The 24557-nt window shown below is 40.9% G+C and overlaps 1 protein-coding gene across 1 annotated transcript in view; it reads left to right on the forward strand.

The window, feature by feature from the left end:
- Nucleotides 1-424: 424 nt before the first annotated feature.
- The window catches only part of LOC126481474 (alpha-L-iduronidase), a 247787-nt gene continuing 223654 nt past the window's right edge, over nt 425-24557 (forward strand). The window contains exon 1 of the mRNA XM_050105252.1: nt 425-548. The gene's annotated coding sequence lies outside the window, so the exon portion shown is untranslated. The remainder of the gene's footprint in view (nt 549-24557) is intronic.

Raw genomic sequence — 24557 nt, forward strand, 5'->3', positions numbered from 1 at the left:
TTACACGGTGTGTATGTTTTCCGCATAGTGTAGTAGGCACATTGACGTACCGTACCTTAACCTCAAAAAGACTACACAATACAGTGCAAGAGACCAACAACACACAAACAGCATACAAAATACTTACGTCAATATTGTACTTTAAATTCTCGAAACGCGTAGTGCCAAACATGAAAAAACTACACATCCGATACACTGTTTCCATACTTAATTCGCTAACATTCGAGCAACACAAAGTGAGTTGAGATGTAACTAGCGCTACATACGGTCAGACAACGAAACATTCGGAAATAAACGTTCGAGAAAACCCAACTGGTTCAGATTATCACTCACGAAGCAGCGCATGCGCAGTAGAGACAGTTTGAAAACGGTTGCGCTTGCCTGTGATCGTCGACCCCTGTGCCTCGACGCAGAGATTTCGCCCAGCATGGTAATTGGGCGAATGCCTGTGTCGAATGCTTTGGCATGATTCCCGCGGTTGCGACCGGTGCTCCAACGAACCTAATTTCGAATGTCCAGCAATAATTCCGGTGATTTGCAAGTTACAGGTACATTTGTAATATACGAAATACAACATGTTTGCATTATGAAATTGGTCAAATTACGGTTTCGGCGGGTTTCACGTGATGTGTAGGTGTTCGTATTAGCGCTAAGAATCATGGGAAATGAACACGGCCAATCATGAGTCAGATGGAAAAGTCATCATAATCTGATGTCCTAAAACGTTTAGCCAACGTATTACAATATAAAACATCAGATGGACAATCATGGTAGTAATGTTGCATAGGCACATTTCCCTCTCATTTTGTATTTACAACATAAAATTATTTGCATACGCCCATACGTAAACTACGAGGATTGCAAGAGGCTATTATGTAACATATACCCATATAGATATAACATTATCAGATTTTTTTATTGCTTGAGTGGATTTCCTGTACATATAGATTGTAAAATTGACCAAAAATTCACAGCAGTTTGACAGCATCTACCTTCAACACGCCAGATATATTTCTCAGATTTGATCAAATATCAGTATCACCTGACCAGTTGCTGTACACGCCTAACTGCAGTGACGAAGTAGTTGATTACAATCCAATTTTGTTTTCAGTCCTTATCTCATTTATTGTTCAATTTTGCTTTCAGTCCTTAACTCATTTATTGTTTGATTAATCTGTTTGGTCACTGTGAGTGACTCTCTTCCTATATGCAATATATATCGCTGGTAACTTAATGTCAAATCAACAGAGAAAAGTACAATTTTCGACAATATCTCCAACTTTTATCAAATTTGGCGTGTTTATTGTACATGAGAGAATGAAAAGTGCCAAATCACAGAATTATGGCTACAACAAGAAATTCTGAAACCAAAGTTCGGAAAATGTGCTTCAAATTCGACAAACACTGCTGACAAAAACAGATGCAACTACTGTTCTAATAGAGGCAGAAGAGTGAAACAGGTATCTTTGGAAAGGGCCTGGAACAAGCTTTCAGATGATACCCAACAAGGGCATATTTAAACACTGTACACAGTTAAGGTCCCTGACCTTGACCATCGAATTTGAATTACATAAAACATGTCACCATAATTTTTTTTTAAAAATTTTATGTGCTTCTCCATATTACACTACATAACATACTAAACAATAAAGTTGGGATGACATTTGCAGTAGGAGATATAAATTAGTACTGTATGTGCAGCCATGTGGTACAATGAAACAACACCAGTTATATGCAGATTACAACAAATTACTGAAAAGCATGGTAACTGTTAAAACAGAGATGTGATAGCAATGCATAGTAAGGTAGCAGTGTGAATAGGCCAATAGCAATCACTTTATTTTCCACCAGTCACAGTTAAGCTGACAATGTGAAGAGGCCAACAGCATTCTTGTTTTGAACAATTACAGGTAAAATTGCAAGACGAGAAGGCCAACAGCAAGCATTTTTATTTTGACCTTTGAAAGGTTAGCTTGTAAAGTGAAAGGCCAACAGCAGCCGTTTTTGTTACCTGACAGTAAGTCAGAAGATAGGAAATCATACGAGTGAAGTGTTTTCTTTCAAAGTCTTGATGTCAATGTGGATGCTACATGTACAGATGAAGTTATAGCAGAAGTGTTGTGTTTTGTGACTGTACAAATCAAATGGTTGGAGTTTGAGAGGGTCATGTACTGCTATAAATCCTTCAGGAAAAATAGGCACAATAGATACAAGAAAAGTGTGTAAAATGTGAATGGTTGATATAATCAGTGGCATAATGACAGACCACAAAATATATGACAGATGTAGGAAAAAATTGACACCAAAACAAAGGCCTGTGGCCGAACAAAGTACATTGAAGTGGATGGGAATCACAAACCTGCATAAGTCCTCAGTCGAGTGAGGCACATCTGACGCAACGGACAACATCCATACATTTTAAAATGTCCACGGATGGCTAAATAAATTAAAAAAAAATAGTAATAAAAATAAATAAACCTCAAATGTTGCTTTAGTTCCATTAGTTGGCATTCTTGTATCTGTTAAGAAGAGACTGAGAGGTATTCAAAAGTAAATATGTACCCATTGTGGGGATAATGCAGTGGATGAAACAAATGTGAAATCTGAAATTATAATGCAATTGAAAAAGAAATTTAGTACTAGCATCACGAGCAGTGAGAAGATCTTCCAAAAAGTTGGAGCATTTGAAGACATAAAAATGAGTTTGGAGCCTCAAACTATTTAGTGAGAAAGGCAGAACAATTAGTTAAAGAATGTTATGTATCTTAGCAACTCCTAATGCAAGACCTAGGTGTGCTCTAAGAGAAGACACTGTGAACGATGTCATAGAATTTTGCGACATAGCAGATAGAAGTTGCTATTTGCCTGGGAAGAAGAACTTTATTTCTATGAAGAAAAACAGATCCAGGGTTCATACACAAAAACACAGGTGTTGGGAAACCTGTATGAGTTGTATGAAGCATTCAGAGATGTACATCCAGGACTGAAAATAAGATTATCCAAATTTTGCCAATTACAATGCAACAATTGTGTTCTGTCTGGTGCAACCAGTACCCATAGTGCGTATATGCTGCATTCACTATAATGTGAAGCTTATATTAAAAGGTTGAAGACTGAAAAAGTTGGCATGTGATGCTGACTGTGAACTTAACACATATAAACAGTCTGGCACAAATCATTTTTAACACTGCACAGCCAAAATGTCATATGTCAACCTGTGATAACTGCCCAGGTACACACTCTTTCATGACATATGTAGGACAATTGTTTGATGAAAATGGAATTGACAAAGCGGCATACAAACAATGGAAACTCCAGGTAGGAATATAAGCAATGTAGGAAAAGACACATTTGCTACTTACCGTAAAGAAGACACTTCAAGTTGCAGACAGGCACAATTAAAAGACACTTACATATAACTTTTGCCCACAGCCTTTGTCAGTAAAACATACATCTCAGGCCCGAGATGCTGGGGTTGGCGTCATGTTTTTTTAGTGACAAAGGCTGTGGCCAAAAGATATATGTATGTCAGTGCCTTTTAATTGTACCTGTCTGCAACTTGATGTGTCTTCTTTACGGTAAGTAGCAGTCTGTGTTTTCCTAAATTGTGGACATGTACAGGCAGAACAATTTTCAAGACATGTCGGTCTTCTGTGGGACTTCTTGGAAAACCTTGTTGACAAATTAAAAATGCTCCTGCTGCACTCCTTCATAGCCACCCACAATCTGTATTTCCACAGAGTGTGAAAGAGACACTTTGTGACAGTGAATACATCATTATTTGTTATTTTACAGGGAATTTAGCATATTTGCTGCAGGTTGAGGTCCAAGGGTTTCACTGGAACAACACACAGGCATCCAGAAACCCATGTAATTGATGACATTTCATCTGTTATTGTGTCAGAATGCTTTAAACATAACACTGTGACCATTTGTCTTTTCCAATATCATTTGGTTAACTTCATGATAACCCATTACTGTATAATACCTAAGTACATTTATTACTCCTCAGATGCTGCTACAGTCCAGCATATAAAGTGCAAGAATTTTGAAAACATATATTTTCATCTGAGTGATTTTGATGTCTTTGTAGAGCAGCATTTCTTTGCCACATCATATTCCAAAGGACTGTGTCATGTATCCCTGGCACCATCAAGAGACTTGCTGCTTGTGCCAGTTCACAGTGCATCTACAACTCTTAGATAATGATACCTAGACAGTTGTTTGAATAATATTCCAAGAACATTCTAGTGGTCACCTTCATTGTACAATTAACAGTGAGTATGATGAAGAAGAATCTGCCCTTCAAGAGGGGTTTGCGCAGATATGCACAATTGCAGATATCCACAAATTAGACTGTATTATTGCCACTAGCCATAAAAAATCCAAACAAAGATTTTCTACAGTTCACCAGACTTCAGAAATGAAAATCTAATATGGACCCAACAAGACTCATACCTTGGTGATATCACAGGGTTAGTTGCATGCATGTGCGAAGGTCACTGGTGGCTTGGATGTATTTTGAATGTTAATAATGATACAAGTCTAGTTACAGTTAGCTACCTACATCCTCACGACCTTTCCCTTCTCTTGTGTACCACAGAAACCTGACATATTTACTGTGGATAAGAAAGACATTCTTACAAAGATTGATGTGAGAACACCAAGACTTTGAACGTTGCCAAAAATGCACAAAAAGTGTTGTATCTTGCTATACAGTATAGAGGGATGTAACCTGTGATGATAAACTTGTCACTGTGTTTGTTGGTGTGAATCTGGTGACTGTCATGCCTCCCTTCCTCCCTCCATTTCTTACTTTTGTAAATCAGCCTCAGTAATGGTGCTGATTTCTACAGTTACCCACACTGTGACTGTTGAGTGTTCATTGTTATGAAGCATGGGAACCCAGCTTTTTTATATGAATTCCAAGAAAAATTATGATCTGTACTCACTACATAATTTTTCATCTGACTCCCTCCAGCATTTTTACTTCTCTGTGTATTTGTTCCTTTAAACACTAAACACATGCACACTGTATGATAGAATTACATTCAGTGTCAGGTAAAACAACTTGTGACTTGACTGAATGACAGAAAAGTTGTAGATGATGAAGGATTTGACCCTATAAAATGAGAGAGAGAGTAGTATTTTTTAATCAAAACTTATGTAATGCATTAATTTATTAGGTCACCCAAACCTTTGACACCAGGTCTTGTCTTCATACTGTTACATAATGACGTGATTTTCAGTTAATCTGATTTCTCGAAAAGCTGAAGTAGATGTATAGATATTCTTTGCATAGTGGAAGTGAAGGATCATAAAATGGCATATGTTATGTGGAAGCGTGATAGTAGTTAAAAAGAGCTATGCCAAATATAAATTGCCAAGGGAGGTTTTCATCATTTATTTTCCATATATCCCATTTCAGCAGTATAATGTGTTGTCACATTCATGGAAACTGCTAGCCTCCTTCAACAGCTGGTGATTGCTACTGTGTCCTCTATCTCAAATGTTAAACTTACATGTCACCTCTGAAATACATCTGGGATTTGGTTCATTGATGAATTGTTCATCATAGACATGTTGATGTTTCATGGACTTTTTACGTGGGAACTGCTATGGGAGAGATTCCCCAGGGATACATAAAGGCTCTCTGTAATTCCATGTGGAGATTAGAGGCTCTGATTGCTGCACTTACTCACTTCACAACATATTGAGTTCTCAAAGCCAGATACATGTTGTGGGAAGTGAATGTATGCTGTACACTTTGCTTTTAGAACAGTAACTTATCCATATCATGACTCTATTGATCGAAGTCGTAACAGTAGCGTACACTGAGGTGACAAAAGTTGTGGGATAGTGAAGAACACATTTACAGATGGGGGTAGTATTGCACACACAAGGTATAACAGGGCAGTGCATTGACAAACTGTAATTTTACTTAGGTGATTATGTAAAAATGTTTCCAATGTGATAATGCCCTCATGACAGGAATTAACAGATGTTGAGTGCAGAATGGTAGTTGGAGTGATACACTTGGGACATTACATTTCAGAAACCATAAGGGAATTAAATATTCTCAGATCCACAGTGTCATGAGTGTGTGAGAATACTGAATTTCAGGTATTATCTCTCACTTCAGACAAGGAAGTGGCTGGTGGCCTCAGCTTAAAGACTGAGAACAGCAACATTTGTGTAGAGTTGTCAGTGCTGCAGATAAGCAACACTGTGAAGGAAAACCCTAGAAATCAATGTGGAACACTTGATGAACATATCCTAACGGACAGTGCAAGGAAATTTGGCATTAAGGGGTATGGAAGCAGACGATCAATGCGAGTGCCTTTACTAGCAACATGACATTGCCTACAGCACCTCTTCTGGGTTTATGACCACATCAGTTGGAACCTAGACAACTGTAAAACCATGATCTGGCCATATGAGCCCTGATTACAGTTGGTAAGAACTGATGGTAGGGTTTGAGTGTAGCACAAATGAAGCCATGGACTGAAGTTGTTCAAACAGTGTGCAAGCTGGTGGTGGCTCCATAATGGTGTGGGCTGTGTTTATATGGAATGGACCGGGTCTTCAGGTCCAACTAAACTACTTAGAGAACATCTGCAGCCATTCATGGACTTTATGTTCCCAAACAATGAAGGAATTTGTATGGATAACAATGCACCATGTCACCAGACCAGAACTGTTCACAAATGGTTTTAAAAACTTTATGGACAGTTCAAATGATTGATTTGGCCAGCCAAATTGCCCAACAAGAACATTTATGTGACATAATTGAGAGGTCAGTTTAAGCACAAAATTCCATATGAGCAATACTTTTGCGACTATGTACAACTGTACAGGCAACCTGGCTCAATATTTCTGCAGAGAACTTCCAGTGACTTGTTGATTCCATGCCATGTTGAGCTGCTGCACTATGCTGGGCAAGCAGGGGTCTGATATGATATTTGGAAATATCCCATGATTTTTGTCACCTAAGTGTATATGGAAAAGTGCCATAAATTCAGTTAGGGGATATAGGGGAAATAACATGATAAACATACCAACCATCTTCCTAAAATTAATAAAAGTACTCCGCGCCTAGTATTAACATTTATGTTTATTAACTATGCAGACTGATAAATGTTACATAATTAGAAGAGGATGAGCACAGATAGTTAGGATACAAGTAGTCTTTGTGGTGTTACATTGGATCAAGGAGGTGTGGAGAGCAGAGGATTTGGGCTGAGTGAAGTGTTGGATGCAACCATATGTGTTGAAGATTTATTTGTTTAATCGAGTTGACCAGAGAATTATACTGTACATCAGTTTAATGTCACATCAGTTAATTATTGTTGTCTTCCAAAAGCAAATTAATATTCATTTCACTTATCTGCACCTTGAATTCGTCGTCATACTCCTTCGATAATTGGACACATGGAGATCTGGTGCTATACTGGTAATAATCTTGCCCTGACAGGTCTCTTGGCTGTTGTTACTAAATGAAAGAAACTCTTATCTCTGCAGGATTAATAATAATAAGGGCTAAAGGGACAACATATCCTGAGAAGACAAAAAATTGTTGCCTGCTGCTCACTGGGAGATTGAATACCACCTGACACTGTTACAGGCTTGTGACACAGTAAGAAAAGTAAATAGGCTGAGCAGAGACATATGGCGAATCATTCCAGTGTTTATATGGGCTGGAAACGGGGAAATTAATTGGGATAAGTGAATTTGATGAAGGCTGTATTGTTGTTGTGTGGCATCTTAGAAGCGGTGAAGCTAGTCAGTTGTCCACATGCCACAGTTGTCAGCATCTATAGAAAGTAGTTGAACAGCAATTAAACCATGAGTGGATGATAATGTATTGGGAGTATGACATTCAGTGCTTATTGCTAAGCATGGGGTTCTGGAGCATACGTCCCTAGTGTGTTTCCTTGTTAATGCAATGGCATTGCCAATTAAGTTTATCTTGTGGAATGAGATTGTCAAGTTTTGACTTGGTCCTTTGGAACTGGTTTGCCTAGTTGGTTGAATTATGTTTCATGTTTACACTGGTACCTCATCATCCAGACAAATGGCTACTCAAAACATGCACTGCGCCGTAGACACAGAAATGTGGGGACAATGTTACCCCAAGGGGGACATATACCTGAGACAGCTGTGGACTACATGTTGTAAACGTTATCCTGCATCCCTTCATGCTTCATCTCTTCCCCTGTGACTATGGCATCTTCCAGCAGGATAACTGCCCATGCCGAAAGGTCAGAATCGCACTGCAGTGGCGGTAATGAACTCATATTGATGTATTGGCCACCAAATTCTTCTGTCTGAACTTGATGGAACATATCTGGGATGCTGTTGGGTGCCAGCTCTGTACTTAAAAATCACTGGCCTATAATTTATGGGAATTGTGTGACTTGTGCATAGACCTCTGGTGCCACATTGTACGGGCTGAGATTGATATTGTGCTGTGAGTTTGATCACTGCATGGTTCTCTGTTGGATAATTAATTTCCAGCCAGAATGAAGAAAGATATCTATGTTTTTATTATCTTTGTAGACATGATTGTTGTCTGCAATGTGATACAGTTTTTTAGGTGCAACCCCAAATATGTAATGCGTGAGACTGATCACAGTGTAGCATAATACAGATACTGCAATGCATACGTATGTATCTAGTAATCAGTCTGAAAGATAATCTTGTTAGTGTCCTTGCATGTAATGTATTCAGTTATGATGAGACCAATGCCATTAACGACCCTGGAAAATCACTTGATTAGGGACTTCTCCCCCCTTGCCCCCCCCCCCCCCCAACCATTTTTTTATGCAGAGAGGATCATATTAAGAAGCTACTTTGGAAAGAAAATGTTCCCATAGGCCATTCTTGTTGTAACAAATCATGTGGCATTGCTGGGGTTGATACAGTTGTACTATGCATCATTGGATTTATATGGCAACATATGTGGAGAATCCTTTAGAAGAAGCTTTTCTCTCAGATGTGAGGCATCTGGAAGCTATAAAGTCATTACTATTTCATTTCAATTAAGAGGCTTTTAATCTCTGCAGTGTTTATGCTAAAAGTTGGTTTTTACGTCAACAAACGAAAGAAAAAAAACTGTTAACTGCTTGCAGTTGCTTTCTTCATGCCTAGGAGATATGTGTACACAGAAGAGTCTGAGGTGGAGTGGTTGTCAGCATATGTGAGTGAAGATGATGTGTAGTATAGTGAGGGAAAAAGTATAAACAGGTTAAAGAAAGGTTGATTTGTACTTGTGACATTTTTGGGAAGCCTCTAGAAAAAAAGAACTAGAGTACAGAACTGTGTGCATTGTACTGGAAGTTCTGGAGGACCAGAAAATAAAGGTATTAGGAAGAGACAAATTTCCCCCGATTCCCACAAAATATTTAGAGTGGAACAAACTGACATCTCAATAGAGCCTATGAAGAACATATTTATTTTAACAATACCTTCTGTTGAATGATACAATTGTTTAAACTATACATATGCAAAGAATTTTGATGTTAAGGAACAGACACCCTTGTTGCTGTCAATATTTCAGTTTCTCATTATTAATTTTGATGTTATTCCTTCAACATACTTGAAATAAAAAAAAGATAAGAGTGATTTTCTGTTCCAGTTTATCATATTACACTTACTGTTTTACCCACTGTCTTAGCAATGTCTGAACCGAAATTGCTGAGATTTTTTTAGGTATCATTTTTCATTGCTAGTAGTCTCTATACATGACAAAAAGTAGATGTGGCTAATTTACCTCAAAATAAGTATGAGATTGGTATATAATTTGCAAATCATTTCTGAAATATGAGGTTGATCACTCATTATTTTTTCTAGTCCTCTGATAAAAAGTATTTTAATGTGTTTCTGTTGATGCCTTTCACCTGCACTCTCCACATGCTGAATTTTGAATGATCATAACTGAGCATAATTTGGGTGTGGAACCGAAGATCTTAAAAATAAATAAATAAGAAGTGCTCATTCTTACCCCATTTCACACTACCTCCAGAAATATACCATAGCCCTGTCAAATCCATGCCACACTGAATCACTGCTGTATTGCATTCCAAGCATGGACAAATGAACCATTAAACAGATGGCCATAGTGTTTTGACTCATCAGTGTGTCTTAGGTTATTGCACTTGTTTCACAGGATTTTAGTGTGACACAGATTTCACTTTCCAAAGAACTGTCAGATGGTTTGTGTGCAGTGAAAGATGATGGATACATATCCATGATGTGGACATTAAGCTGAATAAATCTTTGCATATGGTATGACTGAGTAAGAATACCATGGATTTATGCCAGATATCACAACTTTTCTCTGGGTTAAATTGTGTTAAAATATAGTTAAAATTTGCACCTGAAGAGACACTGTTAACACTAAACAGTGAGAATTAGTCTAAATATTGTCAAACCATGGGTGATGCAACAGTGGGTGAACATTACATCACTTGAGCATTTGCGAAACCTTAGACAAGTAATTGGAAAAATAGGCCTTCCTTGTGTGTGCCAAATATATTAAACCTCATCAAGAAGTGTGGCCCCTATTTTTTCAAGCAAAAAAAAAAAAAAAAAAACAATCAGCAAGTTTTTTTTTTCACATAATAGTTTAATATGAAAAAAGTATACTACATGGTGATGAACTCTGCACTGCACTATGACTTGGTGCTACAGCAACTGGTTGCTGAAAGTGATTACATTTGAGGAAGGTATGAATGACATTTGAATGATTCATGTAATATCAATGAGATGTTAGAGGTTTCCACCTGTATGAAATGCATAAAACACGAAGAGCTGAACATCAGAATTTTCTTAAATAAACTACAATTTTACAGCATTAAAGGGCTTGTTTCATAATTTATCAGTAGGAACGAGACCACAACATTATGCAGTTCCAGAAGGGGTCACAAGGAAGCACCTTTTTTGTTCCTGTCAAAAATCACTACCAAAAACTCATGAGTTCAATACTGTATTTGCCCTTGTTACTGTTATTAAAGGATGGATTAACATGTTGACTGGCACAAGGCTGGTGGCAACCATAGCGTAGCCTTCTGCCTGATGCTGTGAGTCCATCAGGAGCCACAGTAGGGCCTTACACATGATCCCCTGGCCTGCTAGTGAAACAGCGCATGACTGTCAGCGTGTTAAAAAGTAATGCACAGAACTTACAACACATTTAATATCTTGGAAAAAAATAAAAATTAACACACTTAACACAATATTTCTCTTGGTATTTCCTAATGCATCAAGTCTGTTGATACATTTTTCCAATAGAGAACACGTTTCAAAATACCCATTTTACAGTCGTCATGCAGCTGTCCATGAGCAATGTGGCTTGGCACTGTTCCTTAAAGCCTTTCTTCAGTGTGCCAAATAGAAAGAACTCTGGAGACACAAGGTCATGACTATATTGTTAGTACTCGTGCAACACTCACCTGAATTTTAGTGTCAAATATTATCATCTAGTAGGCGTCCGCTCCCGGTAGCTGCGTGGTCAGCGCGACAGAATGTCAATCCAAAGGGCCCGGCTTCGATTCCCGGCCGGGTCGGAGATTTTCTCCGCTCAGGGGCTGGGTGTTGTGTTGTCCTAATCTTCATCATTTCATCCCCATTGACGTGCAAGTCGCCGAAGTGGCGTCAAATCGAAAGACTTGCACCAGGCGAACGGTCTACCCGATGGGAGGCCATTGTCACACGACATTGTATTATTATCTAGCAGGCAAATGTTAGTACCCTTTGGTATTTCTTTAAATTATACACCTAGTTCCATAGGACCAAATTGAGGAGCGAATCTCCATGGTCATGGAACATGTCAGTACATAAAATTACAACAGAAAAGTCATAAAAAATAAAATAAAATGTTTTGACTCCTAAAAAGACAACAACCTGTAAGTTTATATGAATGCAATCAACAATATAACATAGGAATCTGATTAATTTTTCAAGGAACTCCTCAACAGAATAGAAGGGGTGACCCATGAGCAAACTCTGTAGTTTAGATTTGAAAGCATTTGGATTGCTGTTAAGATTTTCCAGTTCTTGTGGTAGCTTACTGAAAATGGATGCAGTAGAATACTGCCCACCTTTTGCAAAAGAGTTGAGGAGGTACAATCCAAATGCAGAGTTGATTTCTGCGTAGTATTAACTGGACAAAAGTTGCTACATAAAAAAACAAAGATGATGTAACTTACCGAATGAAAGCACTGGCATGTTGATAGACACACAAACATACACACAAAATTCAAGCTTTCACAACCAACGGTTGCTTCATCAGGAAAGAGGGAAGGAGAGGGAAAGACGAAAGGATGTGGGCTTAAGGGAGAGGGTAAGGAGTCATTCCAATCCTGGGAGCGAAAAGACTTAACTTAGGGGGAAAAAAGGACAGGTATACACTCGCACACACACACATATCCATCCGCACATACACAGACACAAACAGACATTTATAAAGGCAAAGAGTTTGGGCAGAGATGTCAGTCGAGGTGGAAGTACAGAGGCAAAGATGTTGTTGAATGACAGGTGAGGCATGAGCGGTGGCAACTTGAAATTAGTGGAGGTTGAGGCCTGGTGGGTAACGGGAAGAGAGGATATACTGAAGGGCAAGTTCCCATCTCCGGAGTTCTGACAGGTTGGTCTTAGTGGGAAGTATCCAGATAACCCGGATGGTGTAACACTGTGCCAAGATGTGCTGGCCGTGCACCAAGGCATGTTTAGCCACAGGGTGATCCTCATTACCAACAAACACTGTCTGCCTGTGTCCATTCATGCAAATGAACAGTTTGTTGCTGGTCATTCCCACATAGAAAGCTTCACAGTGTAGGCAGGTCAGTTGATAAATCACGTGGGTGCTTTCACACATGGCTCTGCCTGTGATCATGTACACCTTCCGAGTTACAGGACTGGAGTAGGTGGTGGTGGGAGGGTGCATGGGACAGGTTTTACACCAGGGGCAGTTACAAGGGTAGGAGCCAGGGGGTAGGGAAGGTGGTTTGGGGATTTCATAGGGATGAACCAAGAGCTTACAAAGGTTAGGTGGACGGCGGAAATACACTCTTGGTGGAGTGGGGAGGATTTCATGAAGGATGGATCTCATTTCAGGGCAGGATTTGAGGAAGTCGTATCCCTGCTGGAGAGCCACATTCAGAGTCTGATCCAGTCCCAGAAAGTATCCTGTCACAAGTGGTGCACTTTTGTGGTTCTTCTGTGGGAGGTTCTGGGTTTGAGGGTGTGAGGAAGTGGCTCTGGTAATTTGCTTCTGTACCAGGTCGGGAGGGTAGTTGCGGGATGCAAAAGCTGTTTTCAGGTTGTTGGTGTAATGGTTCAGGGATTCTGGACTGGAGCAGATTCGTTTGCCACGAAGACCTAGGCTGTAGGGAAGGGACCGTTTGATGTGGAATGGGTGGCAGCTGTCATAATGAAGGTACTGTTGCTTGTTGGTGGGTTTGACGTGGACGGATGTATGAAGCTGGCCATTGGACAGATGGAGGTTTTATATATATATATATGTCTACTTGTGTCTGTATATGTGCGGATGGATATGTGTGTGTGAGAGAGTGTATACCTGTGCTTTTTTCCCCCTAAGGTAAGTCTTTCCACTCCCGGGATTGGAATGACTCCTTACCCTCTCCCTTAAAACCCACATCCTTTCGTCTTTCCCTATCCTTCCCTCTTTCCTGATGCAGCAACCGTGGGTCGGGAAAGCTTGAATTTTTTGTGTGTGTTTTTATGTTTATTTGTGTGTCTACCAACATACCAACACTTGCGTTTGGTAAGTCACATCATCCTTTTTTTTTAGATATATTTTTTCCACGTGGAATGTTTCCCTCTATTTTATATATACAGCAAAAAAGTAAAACAAGAATTAAATCTGGTGATAGTCAGGGAACTGAGTTAGGAACTGAGACACTGAAAGTGAGAAGAAAAATAACTGACCTTTGCAGAAGTATTAGAAAGATTTTTTTCTGAAAGTATTTGGAGTGTAGTCATGAACAGAAGTGAGATGTGGATGACAAATGGTACAGACAAGAAGTGAATATAAGCTTTTGAAATGTTGTGCTGCAAAAGAATACTGAAGATTAGATGGGTAGTCAGATAATTAATGAAGATGTACAGAACAGAATTAGAAAGAAAAGAAACATAGTACAACTTGAATAAAAGAAGGAAATTTTTCACAGGACACATCCTGAGACATCAACCAAAAGACTCCTTGGTTATGGGAGACCAAAAACTTAGCAGGAGCATAAAAATAGTAGATCGAGACAAAGATTTGATTACAGTAAGCACCTTCAAGTGAATATAGGTTGCAACAGTTATCCAGAGGTGAAGAGCTTTGCACAAGCTAGTGTTGAGACCTGCATCAAACCACCTGCAGATTGAAGACCTCAACACCAATATTGCAATGTTTTGCACATTCAGTGGTATTGTCAGACATACCAGTCAGCTAAAGCATGGCTCACATGCAAGCTCAACATGGTTTTCAGCAAAGCAAATATGCCACTTGAAGATGTTGCTATAATGCATGCAGTATTCCCTAGCATCTTAAACTTTTTAATATTAATTCACTTGAACTGAGTCCTTTCACCCAAAAAACACACTCATTGGTCCAACTTTGTGGGTATCCCCATTATATATGCTCTGTTGGCTGGTCCTGATTATTACATTTCTAAACCCAATAATACAACAGAAGAACTGTTTGTGGTATATTGTATTGTATTTTATGGAACTGGGGACCTATAAACGACAGAGAGGTTTCATCCCTGATGTAGCCTTCAGTGGTTCACAACCCCACAATAGGCTACAGCAGTCCACTCACCTCGCTGCCACCCCACACCGAAACCAGAGGGGACCCCTCCCCCCAGGAATGTCTCATACAGACGAGTGTAACCCCAATGTTTGCATGGTAGAGTAATTATGGTGTAAGCGTACGTGAAGAAAGTGTTCGTGCAGCAATCACCGATGTAGTGTAACTGAGGCGGAATAAGGGGAACCACCCTACATTCGCCGAGGCAGATGGAAAACTGCCTAAAAACCATCCACAGACTGGCCGGTATACCGGACCTCAACACTAATCGGGCAGAGTCATGCCGGTGACTAGCACGCCTCCCCGCCTGAAAAGCAGTACGTTAGAGCGCACGGCTAACCGGGCAGGCTACTGTTTGTGCTACTTATTGATCTACTCATGTTATTTAAATTTGTCTCATTTTCTGCTGGAAAATATTGTTTGATGTAAGATTCCCCTATTCACCATTACCAATTGGCGGTATCATGATCAACACTGGAAAGAAAAAAGAGTAGATGGCTGTAGATGAGTCATGAAGCAATGATCCCATATGTCTAAATAGGAAGACTGAACCAGTGACACATGTTGCTCTTATTCAGAAAAATAACACTTTAATTGCCTACTAATAGAATGGTGCATCTCAGGGATTCCTTGAAGAAAGTAGTCAGAAATGGAATTTTACTTACTTTATTGTGAAAAGGAAAGTTGCTACTCACTATACAGCAGAGATGCTGAGTTGCAAATAGGCACAACAAAAAGACTGTCACAAATAATAGCTTTCGGCCAGTAAGGCCTTTGTCATAATCAGACTGCAAACACACACATACACACTCAAGCAAACACAACTAACATACACATGACTGCAGTCTCAGGCAACTGAGACCATACTGTGAGCAGCAGCACCAGTGCATGATGGGAGTGACAACTGGGTGGGGGTAAGGAGGAGGCTGGGGTGGCGATGGGGGAGGGATCGTAGGGTAGGCGTGGCAGACAGTGACATGCTGTTGGTGAGCACAGAGGGATGATATGGAAAGAGGGTAAGGTAGGTATGTGCAGTTGGGAGATAAGACACAGGGAGCAGAGAGGTGGGGAGGGGAGGGGGGGGGAGTGGCAAAGGAGAGAGGTGCGATGAAGGAATTAGAGCTGTGTAATGCTGGAATGGAAACAGAGAAGGGGCTGGATTGGAGAGGACAATGACTAACTGACTAATGAAGGTTTAGGCCAGGAGGGTTATGGGAACACAGGATATATTGCAGGGAAAGTTCCCACCTGCACAATTCAGAAACGGTATTGTTGGTGGGGAGGATCCATATGGCATATGCTGTGAAGCAGTCATTGAAATGAAGGATGTCATGTTTGGCAGCGTGCTCAGCAAAAGGGTGGTCCACTTGTTTCTTGGCCAGAGATTGTCGGTGGCCATTCATGCAGACAGACAGCTATAGTTGCAGCTTAACTTGTAGATCACATGACTGGTTTCACAGGTAGCCCTGCCTCTGATGGGATAGGTGATGTTTGTGACTGGACCGGAGAAGATGGTGGTGGGGGAATGTATAGGATAGGTCTTGCAGCTTGGTCTATTACAGGGGTATGAGCCATGAGATAAGGGATTGGGAGCAGGGGTTGTGTAGGGATGGATGAGTATATTGTGTAGGTTTGGTGCACGGCGGAATACCGCTGTGGGAGGGTGGCAAGGATAGTGAACAGGACATTTCTCATTTCAGAGTATGACGAGAGGTAGTTGAAACCTTGACAGGGAATGTAATTCAGTGGCTCCAGTCCTGGGTGGGACTGAGTTACGAGGGGAATGCTTCCATATAGACTTGCCAACCTTGCTCGCCGCATCTGCAGTGACGAGCAGTCCACCTCGAAATATACTGAGTGTCTCACTGAATCCTTTACAAACCGTAATTATCCTCCCAAACTTGTGCAAAAACAAATCTCTCGTGCCTTATCTTTCCAGTTTTCCACCACCTCACAAAGAGTCCCACTATCCAGCCACAGAGGAGCATTCCCCTCGTAACTCAGTACCAGCCCGGACTGTAGCAACTGTATTACATTCTCTGCCAGGGTTTCATCTACCTCTTGTTGTACCCTGAAATGAGTAATTTCCTGCCCATGATTCTTCCAAACCTACATAGTATACTTGTTCATCCCTACACAACCCCTGCTTCCAACCCCTTACCTCATGGCTCATACCCCTGTAACAGACCTTGATGCAAGGCCTGTCGTATACATCCTCCCACCACCACTACTCCAGTCTGGTCACAAACATCACCTATCCCATCAAAGGCAGGGCTACCTGTGAAATCAGTCATGTGATCTCCAAGCTAAGCTGCAACCAATGTGCTGCATTCTATGTGGGCATGACAACCAACAAGCTGTCTCTCTGCATGAATGACCACCAACAAACTGTGGCCAAGAAACAAGCGTTTCTGAATTGCACAGGTGGAAATTTTCCCTGCAATGTATCCTACGTTAGTCATTGTCCTCTCCCATCCAGCCCCTTCTCTGTTTCCATTCCAGCACTACACAGCCATAATCCCTTCATCACACACAGCATTTTTACTTCTTTTCTTTTCCACTAACCACCCACCCCCTCCCCACCTCTCTGCTCCCTGTGTCTAATCTCCTGACTGCACATAGCTATCCTACCCTCTTTCCACCTCATCACTTCACTTTCCCCAAGAGCACATCACTGTCTGCCATGCCTACCCTACTATCCCTCACCGCCCCTGTCCCAGCCTCCTCCTCACCCCTACCCATTCACCACTCTCATCCTGCACTGGTACTGCTGTTCACAGTGTGGTCTCAGTTACCTGAGATTGCAGTTGTGTCTGTGAGTTGTGTTTTACAATATTTTTACATTCCATTCTGGTTTTTCATTTGTTTGACTTAACTTTACTAATTGGCTGTGTAAAAATATCTACATTTGTTTTGTTGTTCAGGAGACTCAGTGAGAACAAATAGCAGATTGACAGTGTCACAATCTACAATAGTACTTAAAGATAACATAATTGAGACACCATCTGTAACCTTAAATACCTACATTAATCTCAGCTTGAAGAATCAAGCAAGTCCTCCAAATTACTTTCTGACGATAGTGCCCTGATGACTTAGTAATTATTTTACTCAGGATAGCATTTAAGAAAAGTGATGGGGTGTTATTTCTTTTTTAGTAAATACTAAATTAGTGTAACGAAAGTTTTTCCCATTTCATCTACATCTACATTTATACTCCACAAGCCACCCAACAGTGTGTGGCGGAGGGCACTTTACGTGCCATTGTCATTACCTCTTTTTCCTGTTCCAGTCACGTATGCTTCATGGGAAGAATGACTGCCAGAAAGCCTCCATGCATGCTTGAATCTCTCTAATTTTACATTCGTGAATTCCTCGGGAGGTATAAGTAGGGGAAGCAATATATTCGATACCTCATCCAGAAATGCACCCTCTCGAAACCTGGACAGCAAGCTACACCTTGATGCAGAGCGCCTCTCTTGCAGAGTCTGCCACTTGAGTTTGCTAAACATCTCCGTAACGCTATCACACTCACCAAATAACCCTGTGACGAAATGCGCTGCTCTTCTTTGGATCTTCTCTATCTCCTCTGTCAACCCGATCTGGTACGGATCCCACACTCATGAGCAATAGTCAAGTATAGGTCGAACGAGTGTTTTGTAAGCCAACTCCTTTGTTGATGGACTACATTTTCTAAGGACTCTCCCAATGAATCTCAACCTGGCACCCGTCTTACCATCAATTAATTTTATATGATCATTCCACTTCAAATCGTTCCGCACGCATACTCCCAGATATTTTACATAAGTAACTGCTACCAGTGTTTGCTCCGCTAACATATAATCATGCAATAAAGGATCCTTCTTTCTATGTATTCGCAATACATTACATTTGTGTATATTAAGGGTCAGTTGCCACTCCCTGCACCAAGTGCCTATCCACTGCAGATCTTACTGCGTTTCGCTGCAATTTTCTAATGCTGCAACTTCTCTGTATACTACAGCATCATCCACGAAAAGCTGCATGGAACTTCTGACACTATCTACTAGGTTATTTATATATATATTGTGAAAAGCAAAGGTCTCATAACACTCCCCTGTGGCATATCAGAGGTTACTTTAATGTCTGTAGATGTCTCTCCATTGAGAACAACATGCTGTGTTCTATTTGCTAAAAACTCTTCAATCCAGCCACACAGCTGGCCTGATATTCCGTAGGCTCTTACTTTGTTTATCAGGTGACAGTGCGGAACTGTGTCGAATGCCTTCCAGAAGTCAAGGAAAATGGCATCTACCTGGGAGCCTATATCTAATATTTTCTGGGTCTCATGAACAACACACGGTCACTGTTTCCGGAATCCATGTTGATTCCTACAGAGTAGATTCTGGGTATCCAGAAATGACATGATACACAAGCAAAAAACATGTTCTAAAATTCTACAACAGATCGATGTCAGAGATATAGGTCTACAGTTTTGCGCATCTGCTCGACGACTCTTCTTGAAGACTGGGACTACCTGTACTCTTTTCCAATCATTTGGAACCTTCCTATCCTCTAGAGACTTGCGGTACACAGCTGTTAGAAGGGGGGCAAGTTCATTCATGTACTCTGTGTAGAATCGAATTGGTATCCTGTCAGGTCCAGTGAACTTTCCTCTGTTGAGTGATTTCAGTCACTTTTCTATTCCTTGGACACTTATTTTGATGCCAGCCATTTTTTTGTTTGTGCGAGGATTTAGAGAAGGAACTGCATTTCAGTCTTCCTCTGTGAAACAGCTTTGGAAAACGTGTTTAGTATTTCAGCTTTATGTGTGTCATCCTCTGTTTCAATGCCATCATCATCCCAGAGTGTCTGGATATGCTTTTTCGAGCCACGTAGTGATTTAACGTAAGACCAGAACTTCCTAGAATTTTCTGTCAAGTCGGTACATAGAATTTTACTTTTGAATTCACTGAATGCTTCATGCTTAGCCCTCCTTATGCTAACGTTGACATTGTTTAGCTTGTGTTTGTATGAGAGGTTTTGGCTACGTTTAAACTTGCAGTGAAGCTCTCTTTGCTTTTGCAGTAGTTTCCTAACTTTGTTCTTGAACCACGGTGGGTTTTTCCCATCCCTCACAGTTTTACTCGGCATGTACCTGTCTAGAACGCATTTTACGATTGCCTTGAACTTTTCCCATAAACACTCAACATTGTCAGTGTCGGAACAGAAATTTTCGTTTTGATCTGTTAGATAGTCTGAAATTTCAGTTGTTATGAATTTTTATACCTGTATGGTATATTACCCATGAATAATTTCTCAATGTGTGGTAGGAAACTTGAAACTGTTGTTCTTTCTGATATTGTACACATTATGTTGACCTCTGTGAATGACTGGTCTTTGAATTATGTGTGTTTATTGACCCCTCTCTCCCCTGCCCCCGCCCCACTCTATCACACACACTCTCTCTCTTCCATTACTTATGGCATACTCTAAGTAGCAGTGATACACTATAATTTTCATGTCAATATCAGCTTCACAGGACTTAAGTTTCATCATAAATAAAATATAAATATTTTTCTGTACAGCTGTATTCTTTATCGTTCTGTCCATTTGACAGTGCTGCCATTTTCATGATTGTATAATTCCATCTTTAGGTGCCTAGAGAGACGCATAGTGTAATCAACTTCCACAAGATTTATGTACCAGTAATAGATTTTTTTAAACTTTGTAATAAACATTTATTCTGTCCTACTCTGCTCTTCTGTATCAGCTATTATGTGTCAGCCTGAGAGGTTGCCTCAGCTGATTCAATGTCTTCCTGTAACCCAACATTATGAGGAACCCAAACACTCCAGCAGTACTCAGTAACTGTCCATACAAATGATCTATATGGAATTCTGAAGAATATGCCATAGGCAACAGAAAAAATGTCACAGATTGTTCACAAATTTTGTTTACAAAAATAACAAAACTATTCATAACTATTCATCTACTCTGATGAATAATGACACCAGATTTGCAAGCTGAAAATCTGCCTGGAGGCTATAGTTTAGAAAACAAGTCTGTCACACATACGAAAATGCTAAGTCTTGCTGAGACTCTCTTGAAGCAAAGTTTGAGGTCTTAAAATTCAGGAAACAATTTAACTTTTTCCTTCCAAGCACAGAGTTAAAATTCCCGTGGAACAGTCTACAGCCAATGTACTACAAGAATAATTTAAGCGAAGATTTACAACATCTGTAACCACAAAGACAGGTTTGTTGATGTTGGCACAGTGACCCAGGGCATTTTCCTTAATGACTGTGGCTGGTTGGTGCCAGAGGTGGTGTTGTTGGCATAGACCTGGATGTCCAAACTAGAGTCTTGGCTTATAGAGAACTGCTGATGGATGACCATGTGCTAACCTAAATATCATCCAGTGGCAGGATATCTCGAGATCTATTTTTGGTCATGTAGATGGTAAAAGCAAGCAGGTTCCTGCAACCCGCAAACTCAGGTGTTGCTGCTAGGGCCACCCTGTGGATCACTAGGAAATTACCTTCCAGTGAGAAGTGATTGCCTGTGAAGTGGGCAACCCTTGATGCTGTGAGATATGATATCTTGTTGACCTTGCACACATAATGTCATAACATGCCATCCCCCTCCCCCATCCACTCAAAAGGGGCATAGAGGACAAAACTTATTTCAATGTCTCCTTGCTGCCTTTGGTCGTTGGTGGTGGTGGAAGGGGAGGTGGGGGGGTGGGGTGCAGGGGTGGAATGTTGTCCACTACCATCAGCATCGGTTCCGAGGGTGCAAGCTGGTCCGTGAATCTGGTTAATGGCTACATTTTGGATGACCTTGTGCTGATTTGTTGCTGCCTCTCTTTTGTCCCCATCTCTGTAAAAAGAGAGAATGGTAATCCTTCTGTGTTTGCATTTTTATCTTTACAAGGTCGCATTTGGTTTATATGTTTTCAGCAGACTATGCCTTTTGTCATGGTGACTTTGGCCATGGCCCTGCCAAGGAGTTTTGTTACTTTTGCTGGTAGTCAATGTTGGTGCCCCCTAAAAAAGTACAAGGGTCCAAACAGGATCCTGAAGGATATAATATTGGCAATAGGTTCCCTGTGATAGCTCCTGATTGACTTATGGTTGTGTGATTGAAAGTTGTGACCTGTGTGGTTGGCCATGTAATTTTTCTACTGGCAAGGCTTTGTCTTGTGGTGTGGCATGATATGAATCTAAAAACAAGGTCAAGAATTTGTCCACAGAATGAGTGCAGTGTAAATTTTGATATTTGGTTTTATAACATGCAGACAAAGCTTAATGTTAGGCTATTGGAGGCCAGATGAAAAGGTGGCATTTGTATTAATTGTATTCCATTCTTTTCACAAAAGGAAATAAATTTGTCTGAAGTGAATTGTGGCCCATTATCAGTTACCAGCCCTTCCATTGAAAAAATTTTTGCCGATGTCTGGATGGTTCAACTGGGTGAGGTGTTTGATATATGGGAGACATAAGGAAAATCTTTACCTGCATCAATGGCTATGAGTCAGGTATGGCCCAGAAACAATCCAGCAAAATCCGGTTGCAGTCTTGATCATGACACTGAAGTGTCCGGCCATGGGAAGAATTGATGAGGTGCTGTGGCCTGCTTGCTCTGGCAGGTGGCGCAAGCTGCAAGCATCTGTGTGATGGCAACACTGAGACCACACCAGTACACATGCTGGCAAGCCAACCTCCTGGTAAGGACCACCCTCCAGTCTCCCTTGTGGAGCAGGGCCAGCAGTCGTTGCTGTAGTGACATCTGAATAGCTGCTCTTGTCTGGTGACTCTTGCTCTGTAGGAGTTGCATGCCTTGGATGGTTGAAAGCTTGTGTCTTCTGCACCAGTATGCATGGATTTCTGGGTTTTTGATGTGTCTTCAATTGGAGGTTCACCCTTGCTGGGCAAATCAAAGGAGTTCCCAGATGATGAGTTGTTTGTGAAGTGTGTGGTCACCAGCATCACATCCAATGGGAGGTTGTTGGCTAAGTGTGAATATCCTTCTGCCTCCTAGTTAAATTCTGAGTCCTGACGTACTGACAATCGGGACAGAAGATCGGCATTAATATGTTGTGTGGTGGAATGAAATTGGATGCCATAATTATAAGCAGGTAAAAATAGTTCCCATTGCTGTAGGCAGTGAGCTGTCTTGGTGGGGGTGGATGCCGAAGCCTTGAAAAAGAGCAACAATGGTTATGAAGAGGTCCTGTAGTACAAATTTCCAGTAATAGCTCAATTTTCATAGTATGAACTTAAGTTGGTCTTTATCTTTTGGTGTGGGCAATTTTTGGACCACCTCCACATATTGAGGTGTGGGATGAATGCCTGTAGCACTGAGGACATGCCCCAAGTATTTGACCTGTTCTGTATAGAAGCTACACTTTTCCAGTTTGCTATATCTGGCACTTCACAAGTGAGATTTTAGATATCTCTTTGGAAAATGGCTGGGCTGCTAGCCACTCTGAATGGTAGATAGTTGTACTGATGAAGTCTGTAAGTACTGATTGCCAGCTTCTTCTTGTACTCTACATCCAGGTGGAGCTGAAGGTATGCATTTTTGAGGTCAATTTTAGGAAAAATTTGCGCACCCGCTATACAGGTCAAGATGTCCACCACCTTTGGAATTGGGTATGAGTCCACCACGGGCTGAGAGTTTATTGTGTGTTTGAAATCACCACCTGTACATAAGGCACAGTTTTTTTTTTTTTTTTCTGTGACTATAGAAGTGACCCACTGACTGTTTGAGCTAGGGGTAAGCATTCCTTTATGCTGCAGTCGTTTCAATTCAAGTTTCAGCTTGTCTTGTAAGGCAAAAGGTACATTATGTGCTTCAAAAAATTTGAGGTGGCAGATGGGAGTTGGAGTATATGTACTTTAAACTCTCTGACACGTGATCCTGGTTGATAAAAAACTGAATTGAATTTTGCAAACAATTTGTGATGGAGCTTGGAAACACTGACAGAGTGGATTGTGGGTGTAGAGTCATGTGTCTCTAGTCCCAATGCATTGAAGAGATAGGTTTACTGCGCCTGGAGTGTCCACTGCAAGGATATGAACTCTGCTGGTCTGGGCAGCATACTATACCTTTGCGGCGAATTGCTGCAAAAAACACAAAATTCCATGGCTATTAGTCCTCATCTAAGAGTCCATGGGCTGGAAGGTTGTGGTGCCCACCCGCTGTTAGGATTGCCAGTTAGAGGAACCTGTGGCAGAGGAACCTGTGTCGATTTGCAATCCAAGTGGCCATCATCAGTGTAGATTGTCAGAGAGATTCTGTTTGTGGTGGTTGGGAACACAGATTTGATATATGGTATGTTCAGATAAGGTTTTGGTCACTGTTTCTCCTTTGAGTGAATTGCCCCTGTTGTGGTCCACTGACAATTTGCACAGTGATTGACATAGTTCTGCCCAGTGACCTGACTTTCCACATGTTGTACATTTTGCCCTGCGATAATGACATTGATGACTGGGGTGTGATATAAAACACTGGCTACACAGTGGCAATTATCTGGGTCGGCATTTTAGTGCCTGGTCTTTTTGTGCCATCTGTCATTGCGTTCTGACTGGTGTTCAGAGTCTACGGGTTGTCCTGGTTGCAGAAACTTGTAACAGGTCTTGCCTAGTTGCTTCTGAATGCAATGATTGTTCAAAAGCCCTAATGATGACAAACGTGCTTCTGACGTAGGATCTTTCAGTTTCAACAAGTCCGTTCAGAGTTCATCATCCAGAGGATG

The sequence above is a fragment of the Schistocerca serialis genome, chromosome 5 (genome assembly GCF_023864345.2).
Source record: "Schistocerca serialis cubense isolate TAMUIC-IGC-003099 chromosome 5, iqSchSeri2.2, whole genome shotgun sequence".
Classification (NCBI taxonomy): Eukaryota; Metazoa; Arthropoda; class Insecta; order Orthoptera; family Acrididae; genus Schistocerca; species Schistocerca serialis.